The sequence below is a fragment of the Castanea sativa genome, chromosome 1 (assembly GCF_040712315.1).
Source record: "Castanea sativa cultivar Marrone di Chiusa Pesio chromosome 1, ASM4071231v1".
Taxonomy (NCBI): domain Eukaryota; kingdom Viridiplantae; phylum Streptophyta; class Magnoliopsida; order Fagales; family Fagaceae; genus Castanea; species Castanea sativa.
Genome location: NC_134013.1, coordinates 76,809,736 through 76,823,121, shown reverse-complemented (window position 1 = coordinate 76,823,121; position 13,386 = coordinate 76,809,736).

Sequence of the window (13,386 nt, the reverse complement as noted above, 5' to 3'; positions counted from 1 at the left end):
TTTGGCACGGGCTGAAAATTTGGTCAAATGGAAAATAGGAAACAGTTGACCGTAAATGCCTTTGTCTGACCCGAAAATCCTTTTCCACTTGTATTTTACCTTCAATTGAATTCAGCCCTCATTTTCCCCTCGCCTTCTCGCTGCCTCAAGTCAAGCTCCAGGCTCTGACTCCGGTCCAAGCTCCACTCCCTGCCTCAAGCCGGTCCGATCTTCACCCCCGTCCGACGAGCACCGCCACTCCCACGGTGAGTTTTCTCCACCGTTTCTCGCAGTCCCCTTCACACACCAAACGACCCACACCTCCGGCCCACACCCACACAACCTCACCCACACTCCTCCGAACCCCACACAGCTCCGGCCCACTGGACAAACCCACAGCCCCACACCGCCAACGAACTTGACCCATCCCGATCCACCCAGCTCCGACCCACAACCTCCGACCCACACCTCCGGCCCACACCCACACTCCTCCGATCCCCACACAGCTCCGGCCCACTGGACAAACCCACAGCCCCACATCGCCGACGAACTTGACCCATCCCGATCCACCCAGCTCCGACCCACAACCTCCGACCCACACCTCCGGCCCACACCCACACAACCCAACCCACACTCCTCCGATCCCCACAAAGCTCCGGCCCACTGGACAAACCCACACCCCCAATCCACCTACCTCCGACCCACAAACCTCCGACCCACCCCTCTACAAAACCCGACCAAACCTCCGACCACCCTCTGCAAATGGTGCTCTGGGTTGACATCATTCTGGCTTATATATATATATATATATATATATATATATATATATATATATATATATATAATTATTTAATTAAATACCTATTTAATTATTGATTTACTTTTTTGTTTTTTATAATTATCTAGTTATTTATGAAATTATTGATATCAGAAATTCAATTTTGCTACTCTTACAATTATACAGAAATATCAATTTTGCTGCTCTTACAATTATTTAATTAAATGCAATGTGATTTGTTGGGGATTTTCTGCTCTTGGTGTTTTTGTTGATGGGTACCCTACTGTTTACGTAGAAAATGTTTAGATTATTATTTAGAGGGGAATTAAACATTTTATGGCTGCTCATAATGGTTTTGATCTCACTTGTTCAAGAAAAAAAAAATACTATAGATTGCTTGAATTTGGATTGTTTTACTGTTGTGGTTGTTTCTATATACTGTGTACTCAATATCATGCTTGTTTGCATACCTCTTAGACCACAATGTTTGTGATGTTTTAGATGAAGAAAAAAACCAAAGCGAGCTTCTTGCCTCGGTTGCATGCCGTCCTCCCGTGGGGGTTGCGTTGGTAAGGAAATTGCGACGTAGAACGACCGCCTAGGGCGCCTTATGTTAATCATGCAGCCGAAAGAGAGCATTACATAAATAGTATTCTGCATGGAAGTGAGAGACTTTGTGTTAGTCAAATTAGGATGAAACCTATAGCTTTCCACCACTTATGTCACATCCTCACTGAGGGGGAGCACATACGCCCTACTACGCACATGTCCGTTACAGAGCAAGTGCTAATTTTTTTACATATTATTGGTCATAATGTGAGGTTTCGTGTAATTGGTAGTCGGTTCCATAGATCAACGAAGCTGTCCATAGATACTTCAACGTCGTCCTTAGGGGGGTCCTGAAATTATTTAGAGCTCTAATAAGACTGCCTAGCGAAGATACACCCCCAGAGATAAGGGATAGCAAAAGGTTCTACCCCTATTTCAAGGTAAATATTAAGACTTGTGTATATGTGTAAATTGTGAAAGTTTGTGTAATTCTAAATCATTATGTTTGTCGAAAATTAGGATTGTGTTGGAGCGAGAGAGGGTACACTTGTGCGTGCATACGTGCCACTCCGAGATACAAGGAAGGTTTCGTGGTCGCAAAGGTGGAACCACACAAAATGTGTTAGCTGCCATTAGTTTTGACTTGAAGTTCACTTATGTATTGGCTGGATGGGAAGGCAGTGCACATGATTCACGTGTGTTAAATGATGCATTTGCTAGGCCACGGGGATTTTCAATTCCCTCAGGTATTATAGGATGACTTCACCTTTTGAGTTTATTAATTTAATAAATTTTGTGCATTTTTCGAAGCATAGTAGTGATTTGGTTTTATTTTTTAACATATGTAGGTAAGTATTATCTTGGTGATGCTGGGTATGGTAATAAAAATGGAATTTCGTCACCCTATCGGAGTGTGCGATATCACTTGAAAGAGTTTAGTGATCGTCCTCCTGAGAATGAACAAGAATTGTTCAACCTCCGACACTCTTCCTTGAGAACTACCATTGAGCGAGGATTTGGAGTGTTGAAGAAACGTTTTCGAGTGTTGGATGCAGAACCATTTTGGTCTTTTGAAACACAAGTGAAAGTAGTGTTAGCATGTTGTGTGATTCATAATCACATTATGGGGGTTGATCCTGCGACTATATTATGGAAGCTGCAATGAACCAAGCAAGTAGGGTAGTGGCTCTCAACAAGAAACACGATCACGTCGGGAGTCCCTTGAAGACGATGAGAGTGTGGAATGCTAAGAGAGATGAGATATGCAAAGCTATGTGGTCCGATTATATACCGGGGAGTGGAGAGTAGAACTTTATTTAGATTTATGTGCTTGTCATATGTACTATATTCTTGTTTTATATATGTTTAATCTATTTACTTGTAGACTTCGGTGGTGTAAGGATCATTATTTCCGGTAGTTGTTTCGTTCGTTGTTCACATCGATAATCATGGTTGTATGTGTGTTTGATTTGTTGTTCATATGCACGAGTAATTTGTGAATGTTACTTGGATTGTTTAAATGCTAGTCTCACTATGCAATTATCATATGTAGTAATGTCGAAAGGGAAAGAAAAGGTGGGTAGTAAGCAATTTCGATAGTTGCCACCAATGCACACGACGATGCTAAGCGTACTTGCCGAAGAGGCCACGAAGGGCAACAAGCCCTCGAACACTTTTAAGCCCGGTTCCTTCGCCACCGTCGCCAAGGCGATAGCGAACGGTTGGGGTCGAGTGCCATGCGGTATGTTAAGAATCGAATGCGTACTTCGAGGACAATGTGGACTACCATTCAAACTCTTCAAAAGAAGAGTGGGTTCGGTTGGGATGATAGCTTAAAAATGATCACGTGCGATGCGAAGACGTACCAAAGAGGAAGTTATGGTATGGCTTTCAACTATATTTGTGCATTATATTTTCTATTGTTTTTATCCCATAAATCATGGATTATGTCTCTTGTGGTAATAATAGCTTATACTTGTTTATCATTCACATAAATCATCTAATGACATCAATATTGAATTGAATATTGAATTTATGAGTGAAGTGATCATTGCATTGTTATTGTATGTTCCTGTCTCCGTTACAGGCGCATCGGAAGCATGCTGATTTTTTGAACAAGAAGATAGAGTTGTATGATGAGTTGGCCATTGTAAAGTGGGTAAGGATTTGGCCACAGGAAGCTTTGCTAAGTCATATGTTGATATTGACACGAGCATGACAATGCGAGAGCACCGAGATGGTGGGCTGATAATGGGGAGGAGGGTGTGGTGGATAAGGGGAAGAATGTGGTCGAATCGTCCACCACCGGGTCCACACTTTCAAAGTCCCGCAAAGAAGCCGTGCACCTCCTCTCGATGATAGCGCTCACCGATTTGTCCGATCGGCTTAAGGAAATTCTTGTGGCCTTGAAAGAAATCGGTCGGGGGCACGTTGATTTTAATAGTCTTTACTGCGAGGTGATGGCTATGGCGGCGGACGGGTATAGTGAAGATATGCTTGCAATCTGCCTTTGACCATCCGTGTGAAAATAAGAAGGTAGCTAGGGGATTCTGGCCAAGTTGCTAAGTTGAGGAAACTTTGGATGGATAGTTATTTGTTCACTCGACTCGACTTGTCCGGTTAGTGCCGATGTGATGGCTAAGTTGTGTGTGATGTAGTACTAGTATGATCCTAACATTGTATGATATATGTGACAATTGTATTATCGGTAAGCAGCCTATGTATGTATTTATAACCTGTAGGATGTGAACTCTTTTGTATTATTGGGACGATACAATTGCCCAAGTTATGTGTGGTGACTTTAAGCATGTAGGGCACATGTGTACTGTTCAGATACCACGTGTAGTTATCAATTTTGCATACCATGGACTTGTAATGGTGAAAGTACATTATGTGCGTTTTGATATAAATATTACCACGTGATATTCGGATGCTCTTTGTTGATGTTGAAGTCGATGATTATTTTTGTGATGCTTTTTGTAACTGTTGAAGTGGATGATTATTTTTGTGCTATTACAGGTTCATCTAGGCAATGCAGGTTTTTATTTGTAAATTTTCTTCCCAATTTTCCGTAAAATGTGTGAACAAACCAAACATGGGAAAATGAATTCAGTAAAACGAATTTCAGAAAATGCCAAACACTGGAATTTGTTTGCTGCCCTTATTTTCCATGGTGCAACCAAACAGCATGAGTACATTTTCTTTACGGGAAAATATTTTTTCCGGAAATGATTTTCCGTCCGGAATTGGTTTATCGTCGAACCAAACACAGCCTAGTCATTTGCTCTTTTTATATATAGATAATATAATATAAAACAAACAAAAACAAATTTTGGTGTACTTGAGAAGAAAAAAAATCCATCTCACCAGATTGGCCAAATGTTTTGAATAAGTATGAAATGTTTTTTAGTAGCATTAGAATGAGTTCAACAACTTGACTAAACCAAAACACTATTCATAAGCCTAATGACTCTTTTTATATAGTTAATAGAAACGTGTATATAGATAAGGGCCACAAGGCATGCGTGGAATGTTTTTTATATTCAAGTTAACCACATGTTTCTATTCAGCAAAAAAAGTTAACCGCATGTTTCTTTAGTTTCATATAAGACAAGAACACCTTCCGCCTGTTTTGTTGTCTTTCTTTGTTGGCAGCAATAAAGCAATAACCATTTCTTAAAGTAATGATTAAAATTTTAAAGTAGTCTTAAACTTTGAAGATAAACTGCAGTTTATCATAAATCATAGCAAGTGGTCTCACTTTCGAATTATATCTTTTTTTTTAAGGCACTTTTGAACTATATCTTGAATTAACCTCTCGTTTAAAAAATTAAAAATTTAATGTGCTTGTTTCTCTCATTAAAAAGAAGTTTCTCTGAACTTATGACAATGGTCCTAATTAATTAACTAGTTTGGTTAGCAAGTCTCACCTTGGGAAGGTAGGAAATTCGCATCATTGAAAACGTACAACGCAACCTAAAAATGAATACAAAAGATCTAGCACGGCGTTCTAAGGTGGACAATCTGTAGTTGTTTCCTATACGATTACGAATGCGTTTGGGAAGGGCTGAAACGTCCAGTGTCTGCGTTTCAGCCCCTTCCCTCTTTTTTTTTTTTTCTTTCTTATCTGGGACGAGCTTTGTTCACTGTTCATTGGTCATGAACAGTGATTTTAAGCGTGAACAGTGATTTTTACACATTAAAAAATTATTTTGCTATAGTATTTTTCAGTTTTCAGTTTCAGCTACATCCAAACGGACGTCTTTCTTATATTTGCCCGCGTTTTCATGTTTGCGTTTTCTAGTAGCACGTTTTCTCTTCTTTTTTTTTTTTTTAAGCTGCAGTTGTTGACTTTTTCCTGTGAACATTGCACCCGTTCACTGTTCACGGGACCCATAAACTTCACTTTTCAACAAATTTTTCATTAAAAATGGGTCCCACACAAGGAAGTCAATACCGTACCAGAGGCTATACCGATTTGGCCACCGGTACAATATATTTTGGGTACCAGTCAATACCGGTGTACCGTTTCGGGTTTACCGCTATTATATATATATATATATAAGAAATGATATGTCCACAATATTTTCACAACATTTTTACAACAAATCCTACATAGCAAGTTGTTATTGGTTGTTATTGTTGAGGCAAAAAAGTAATCTTAGTATTAGGTTTAAATTTGAACCAATAACAACTAACTACCTGTGATTTGTTATAAAAATATTATAAAAATATTGTGAACATAGTATCTCTATATATATATACACACACAAAAAATATCTATTTTATTTTTCCTCCACCGTTTTGTCTAGTCAACTTTATCTTTTTTTTGTTTATTTATGTACTTTTTTTTACTATGTCATTTCTCTTTAATTCCCATCCACACACATTTTCATATTCAATCTTATCTATACAGTAGCCCACGTTGTCCTTCATTTCTTCTCCCTCACAACTCTGCTTTTTTCATTCTCTCTCTAGTCTCTTACACACATACTTTTCTCATCAAAATATTTAAAACTAGACCAGAATCTCACAAAGATCTACTTCTGTCTTTCCCTCACAGATTAGTTTCTTTTGCAAGTTGCTTCTTCTCAATCAAACGGTGCACCTGTTGGTCCGGCCACCCTGTGCTTGAGCTACACTGCCATGCCTTCTTCTATCTTTCTTTCTTTCTCTTTCTCTCTCTCCCTCTCTCTTTTTTTTTTTTTTTTCTTCAAGTTGCAGAGGAATTACATTCCAGGCCGGAATGCATTTTTCGGTCGGAATGACCGAAATTCGCCGGAAAGGTCGGTACAAACCGGAATAGTCTGGTATTTAAAATGAAACGAAATAAGGGTCTACCAGTACTGGATTGTTCACCGGTACAAAAAATTCCGGCTATATCGGCCAGTACGAAACGGTACTGACTTCATTGGTCCTACGGCATTATTCACACATTTAAAATTTATTTTGCTACAGTGTTTTCAGTTTTGAGTTTTCAATTTTCAGCAATAAGTTCTATCCAAACGGTTCATAATGTGCAAAACCTACCAAGAATATGGCAGCATGCACATGAAATAAGCAAAGATCCTTAAGAAAAAAACAAATATGGTATGCGAATATTCATGAGCCTTTACATATTCATGACTCTAGTATGAGAGAATATCGCTTGAGTTAGATCCATGAGCCTTCACAACTGGTGAGTCTTATATACTTGTGGAATCCATGATAATAGGCTAATAAGATAACAGTTCTTCTAGGACCATATAATTTGCTACTACTTATTGAGCCTTCACAACTGGTGAGTCCTACATACTTGTGGAATCCATGATAATAGACTAATAAGATAACAGTTCTTCTAGAACCACATCATTTGCTACAACTTATTGATATCATCCACAGTAAGTGATGAATTACAATCGACCGCATCAGAATTCTAGTACATATCTTGCTTTATTAGACAATCTCATAAGCTAATTACTATTTTCCAAGTCCCATTAATTACTTAATAAATGTCATTTTGGAGAGGAGATAGAAAGGAAGAAAGTAATACTACGACAATTTCAGGTGTCATTTTGTGCATCTACCTACTTCCCTCTTGCCCACCATTTGGTCCATCAATGTTGGCCAAGAATAGTCTGCTAGGTTGAAAATTTCTGGTTAGGTACTTAGGTAGAGCGAAATTAGTCCAAGCATCTATCAAGTACTTCGAAAAGGAAATTTGTTGTTTCACTTGTAGTCTTGTCTTGTAATATATACATGTAGCCTCCACCAGGACCAAGTTACACCATCAGTGAGTGGCTTATCACACGTTGACTGGAACTGGGCTGGGGAAGGTTCTATGACTGATTGAAACTTTGTTTTTTTTTTTTTAAAGAAATATTTTTTTAGAAAATAAGAATACTATAAAGGTTATGTTAAGTAAGGTTAGAGGAAAATTGGAATCTGGAACGGGCGACACCAATAGCTTTTTCAGTCTCGCATTTGATTCTCTTCTTTGTGGTAGCTAGGATAGATAGTTCTACTGACAAATATTAAAAAAGTACCTTAGGGCCTAAGCCATATCTAATCAAAGCGTTTTTTCTAACCCACAAGCAAGAATAATGATTATATAAAATGACACATTTACCACTTGCAATTCGTTTATGTTATCTCATTTTATGTGGTCCTAACATTACTCCACAAGTAAAGCCTCCACACCACCTTTTTTTTTCTCCATATATATTATGACTAGTATATAACACCATGCATATGTACAGGTACAATTAAAAAAAATCACAATTATACTGTTCAAATTATACATTTTTTTAAAACGTTGAAATTATACATGGTATTAACTTATACCTTTTTTATACCATAAATTTTTAAAATATATATTTCAAAAATTAATTGGATCTAGACTCTTTGGTTTTTGCACCCAATAATTCATTTGCCACAAAAATTAAAAAATTTGATGGACATGTAAAATTGGACTCCAATTAAAATCTAATTTAAAATCTAATTGAATTTGGACTTTTGATTTTTATACTCAATAAAATTAAAAATAAAATGGGATAAATGCCTCACAACTGAACTCCAATTAAAATTCAATTTAGATTCTAATTTGATTTTCCCTCATTTTTGGTTTTTAATATATATATATATATATATAGTCTCCATACCGATAGGCATGGTAAATTTGACAATCATTATGAAAGTTGACTTCTTGACATGAAAATTATGTCACTATAATTGTTTGGCATTGATTTATAAACTAGTATTATATTTGTGTGATGCAAAGCTTAATAAAGATAAATATGTAAGCTCAAAAAAATTTAAAATTATTAAATAAATAGTAATTGTGGGGACTAAAAGGACCTAAGTAAGTGTTTGGGCATTGGGCTTTGTTGATGGGCGCTAGTTTGTTTTAGACTAAAAGCCTCTTAGAACTGTAACTCGGCCCATGAGTCGAGAGTCCGAGGATTCGTCCGAGGACGAATATCTCCTCGGACAAACCCACGATGACCCTGGGATTCGCCAAAAAGATCAAGGCAGGGTTACGTAAAAACCGTTGGTTAAAAGGGGGACTTAAGCGTCCTCCAAACGCAACGGTGTGAGGAAAATATCTTATGAAAAGGCTGCTACCTCCACATTAAAGACCCTACACCTACCTCCCTGGCCACATTAATGGGGGAGTGACCCCTGAATAGTAGAAGTCAGCCTTCTTGCTGTTATTTAAAGACGCTCAGAGGGTGGTGGATGAGGGGGATGGCTAAAAGGGTGATTTGTGTGACACGTGGATAAAGAAGGAAGAAGAAGAAGTATTTAAGGAGGAAAGAGGGTAAAGAAGAGGGGAGAAGATGAATATTAAGAATTATGCCCTTTGAGAAAGAAAAAGACAAATAATATATAATTTGTCCTCGGCTTACGTCCGAGGAGGTTTATTCTGCCCGGTTTGTCTTTTATTTGCAAGCACTGTAATATTTTAGCATGTTCATCAAGTTTCGAATATCATTAAACTAGATTGCGAGCCCACACTCTACAAATTCCATTGTTTAAGGCTCATTGGGCCTGAGCCCACGTGTATTTTTGGGTCCAGGAGCAATTGTGCGCTTACAATTGGCGCCGTCTGTGGGAATCTAGTGCTGAAAGGAACTGGAACACTATGGCAGGCTTAGGCTCACACCATGCAGAATCTCAGGGATCGCAACCGGAGGATCTGTTCGAACACCTTGAACGCCGGAGGGATCGAGAGGGTAGTGTTCACACCGAGTATCCTAGGACAAGTCGTACTCACACTGGAGGCACCAGTACCGCCCATGAAGATGGTGCTAAAGCCATGCAGAAGGAGATTGATCACCTTAAGAAGAAGCTGCGTCGCGCCAGGCGAAGGCGTGCTTCACCCTCATCTAGTATCTCTTCCGGGAAATCCCGGGGAAGTAGTTACAGTTCGAGATCATGGTCGCCCCCCAGTAGAACGTCCTCTTGTGAAGAGGATAGCCTATCGGGTCATAGGAGCAGGAAGCTCCCCTCCAGGGGCTTATGGAACGATGCCATGAGCCGGGCGTTGCACCAACTCTCTAAATCGCCATTCTCGCGCAGGATTGAGAATGGGAGGCTCCCCAGGAGGTTCACCCAGCCCACCTTCACCATTTATAACGGTCAGACTGACCCGGTAGAACACGTGAGCCACTTTAACTAGAGAATAGCTATGCATTCTCACAATGAGACCTTGATGTGCAAAGTCTTCCCTTCTAGCTTGGGACCTGTTGCTATGAGGTGGTTCAACGGTCTCAAATCAGGGTCTATAAGTTCATTCGGGGAACTGACCAGAGCATTTGCATCAAGATTTATTACATGCAGTAGAGTTCCTCAACCGTTGGACTCGCTGTTGTCTATGGCTATGAAGGAGGGCGAGACGTTGAAAGCATACTCCGACAGGTATTGGGAGATGTTTAATGAGATAGATGGTGATTTTGATGAGGTGGCGATCAATACTTTTAAGGTGGGCCTTCCAACTGATCATGACTTGAGAAAGTCCTTGACCAAAAAACCCGTATGAAGTGTACGTCGCCTCATAGACCGTATTGACGAATATAAAAGGGTCGAGGAAGACCAACAGTAGGGGAAAGGTAAGGCAAAGGTTATCCCGCAGGAGAGAAGGGATTTCAGGTCGGACAGGTATCACAACAATAAGCCGAGAAGAGATTACTCCGGGCAGTCTGGCTCGGCGGCACCTCAGACAGTTAATACTGTATTCCGAGAGCCGGTGCACCAGCTACTGGAGAAGGTCTGTAAGGAACCCTACTTCAGATGGCCTAGTAAGATAGCGGGGGACTCTGCCAAAAGGAATCAGAATCTCTATTGTCAATACCACCAAGACGTGGGTCACACTACCGAGAACTGTCGGACCCTCTGGAATCACTTGGAGCAGCTTGTTAGCGAAGGAAAGTTAAAGCAGCACCTGTACCAACCCAGCAGGCAGGGCAGTCAGTATGGCTCGAATAATCAGAGGAATAACTCATCTCGGCCTCTGTTGGGAACGATCAACGTTATCTTTGCTGCGCCTGGCAGGACTGGCTCATGTCCTACTAGGGTGATGGCAGTTTCGGATTCCCAAGCCGAGGAGGGGGGCTCCAAGCCGAAGAGATTGAAGCTAAATGTGCCCGTCTTGGGATTTTCAGAGGAAGATAAGGTTGGGACCATCCAACCCCATGACGACGCCCTAGTTGTTACGCTAAGGATAGGGAATTATGATGTGAGAAGAGTAATGATTAATCAAGGCAGCGGCGCAGATATCATGTATCCTGACTTATTTAAGGGGCTAAAGTTGAAATTAGAGGACCTTACCTCTTACGACTCGCCGTTAATAAGTTTTGAAGGGAAAGCCGTTATACCAAGGGGACAAATTCGCCTACCCGTGCAATCTGGCTCCGAAACAGTCGAGGTGGATTTTATCGTGGTCGATGCATATTCCCCATACATAGCCATCCTTGCTCGGCCCTGGCTGCACGCCCTGAGAGTCGTTTCCTCCACCTTGCATGTTAAGGTGAAGTTCCCTTCGGGAGAATGCATCGAAGAGATTCTCGGCAGCCAACTAATGGCCAGGCAATGCATATCTGCTGCGGTGTTGCATCAGACCGAAGCGCAGTCCTCAACCTCGGCTGTGAAAGACCTATAGCAATTAATAACTCTGGGTGCGCTCGACGCGGTAACAGCTAAGGAGGCCGTATGTGAAGACCTTGAGAAGTTTTTGGTATTGGATGATCTCAAGAGGTTTTTCCAAGTTGGGATATGTTTACCACACCAGGAGAAGATGGAATTAGTGGAGTTTCTAAAGAACAACATTGATATTTTTGCCTGGGACCCCTATGAGGCTCCGGGTGTTGACCCAAGCTTCATTTGTCATCATTTGAACGTCAATCCTGTTATTCCTCCTAGGAGGCAGCCCCCTCGGCATTCCTTGAAGGAGCATTCCGAAACTGTTAAAGAGGAGGTGCTCAAGCTCAAGAAGGCTGGGGCTATCAAGGAAGTTTTTTATCTAGAGTGGTTGGCACATACGGTCGTGGTCAAAAAGAAGAGTGGAAAATGGCGAGTATGTGTAGACTTTACAGATTTGAATAAAGCCTGCCCAAAGGACTCTTTCCCGATGCCCCGCATCGACCAGCTAGTGGACGCCACAGTCGGACATCCCCGGATGAGTTTTTTGGATGCCTTCTAGGAATATCACCAAATTCCACTAGCAGCAGAAGATCAGGAGAAAACTGCCTTTATTACTCCAACAGGGAATTATCACTATACGGTGATGTCATTTGGGTTGAAGAATGCTAGGGCTACTTACCAAAGGATGATGACCAGGATGTTTGAATTCCAGCTTGGAAAGACCATTGAAATATATGTGGATGACATGGTAGTGAAGAGCAAGGCGATATCTGCGCACCTAAAAGATTTGGACGACACTTTTCAAGTACTTAGAAAGTACAGGTTGCGTCTTAATGCCTCGAAGTGTTCTTTTGGTGTGAGTTCTGGGAAGTTCTTAGGTTATATGGTCACTCATAGAGGGATAAAGGTGAATCCGGCACAAGTCAGAGCCATTCAAACCTTACAGCCACCTCGGAATCCAAAGGAAGTTCAGAGGTTAACTGGAATGATCGCCGCTCTCAGCCGGTTCATCTCCCGGTCAGCTGATCGATGCAGGCCTTTCTTCCAACTGTTGAATAAGTGGAAGGGGTTCCAATGGTTCGAAGAGTGCGTTGTAGCCTTCCAACAACTTAAGGAATATCTTTCCCGGCCACCCATTATGTCTCGGCCTGAGGTAGATGAGGTCCTATTTGCGTATCTGGCAGTGGCCGTCCATGCGGTCAGCCTGGTCCTCATAAGGAATAACAGTAGGGTGCAAAGACCGGTCTACTACATCAACAAGACGCTGAATGATGCCGAGGTGCATTATCTGCTTTTGGAGAAAGCACTTCTAGCCGTACTTCATGCCACGTGGAGGCTTCCTCATTATTTCCAGTCCCACACTGTTGTAGTTTTAACCCAACTGCCTCTCAAGTCAATGTTGCGTAATGCCGACTGCTTTGGGAGGGTGGCTAAATGGGGAACTATTTTGGGAGCCTTTGACATCAAATACAGGCCACATACCTCGGTAAAGGGCCAGATTCTTGCAGATTTGGTGGCAGAGTTTGCTGAACCATTGTTGGAAGAAACTTTGGAGGAATCACACATGGATGAGAAATCAGTTGGCATGATTATGAACGAAAGGCCTTTGACTTGGAACATATCCGTTGATGGGGCAGCTAACCGGAAAGGGTCTGGCATCAGACTCGTCCTAATATCCCCCAAAGGGATTATCTTCGAAAAATCCTTAAGGTTGGCGTTCTCGGCTACTAATAATGAGGCCGAGTATGAAGCAGTCTTGGTCGGCATGAACATGGTACATAGGATAGGCAGAAAGGAAGTTCACATGCTCTCCGATTCTTAATTAGTGGTCGGCCAAGTGACGGGAACCGCGGAGGCTAGGGACCCCAGGATGCAAGAATACTTAACCGAGGTTAAACGTTTACAATCCAAATTTAATTCCTTTATTTTGTCTCACATTTCTAGAAGTGGGAATACACATG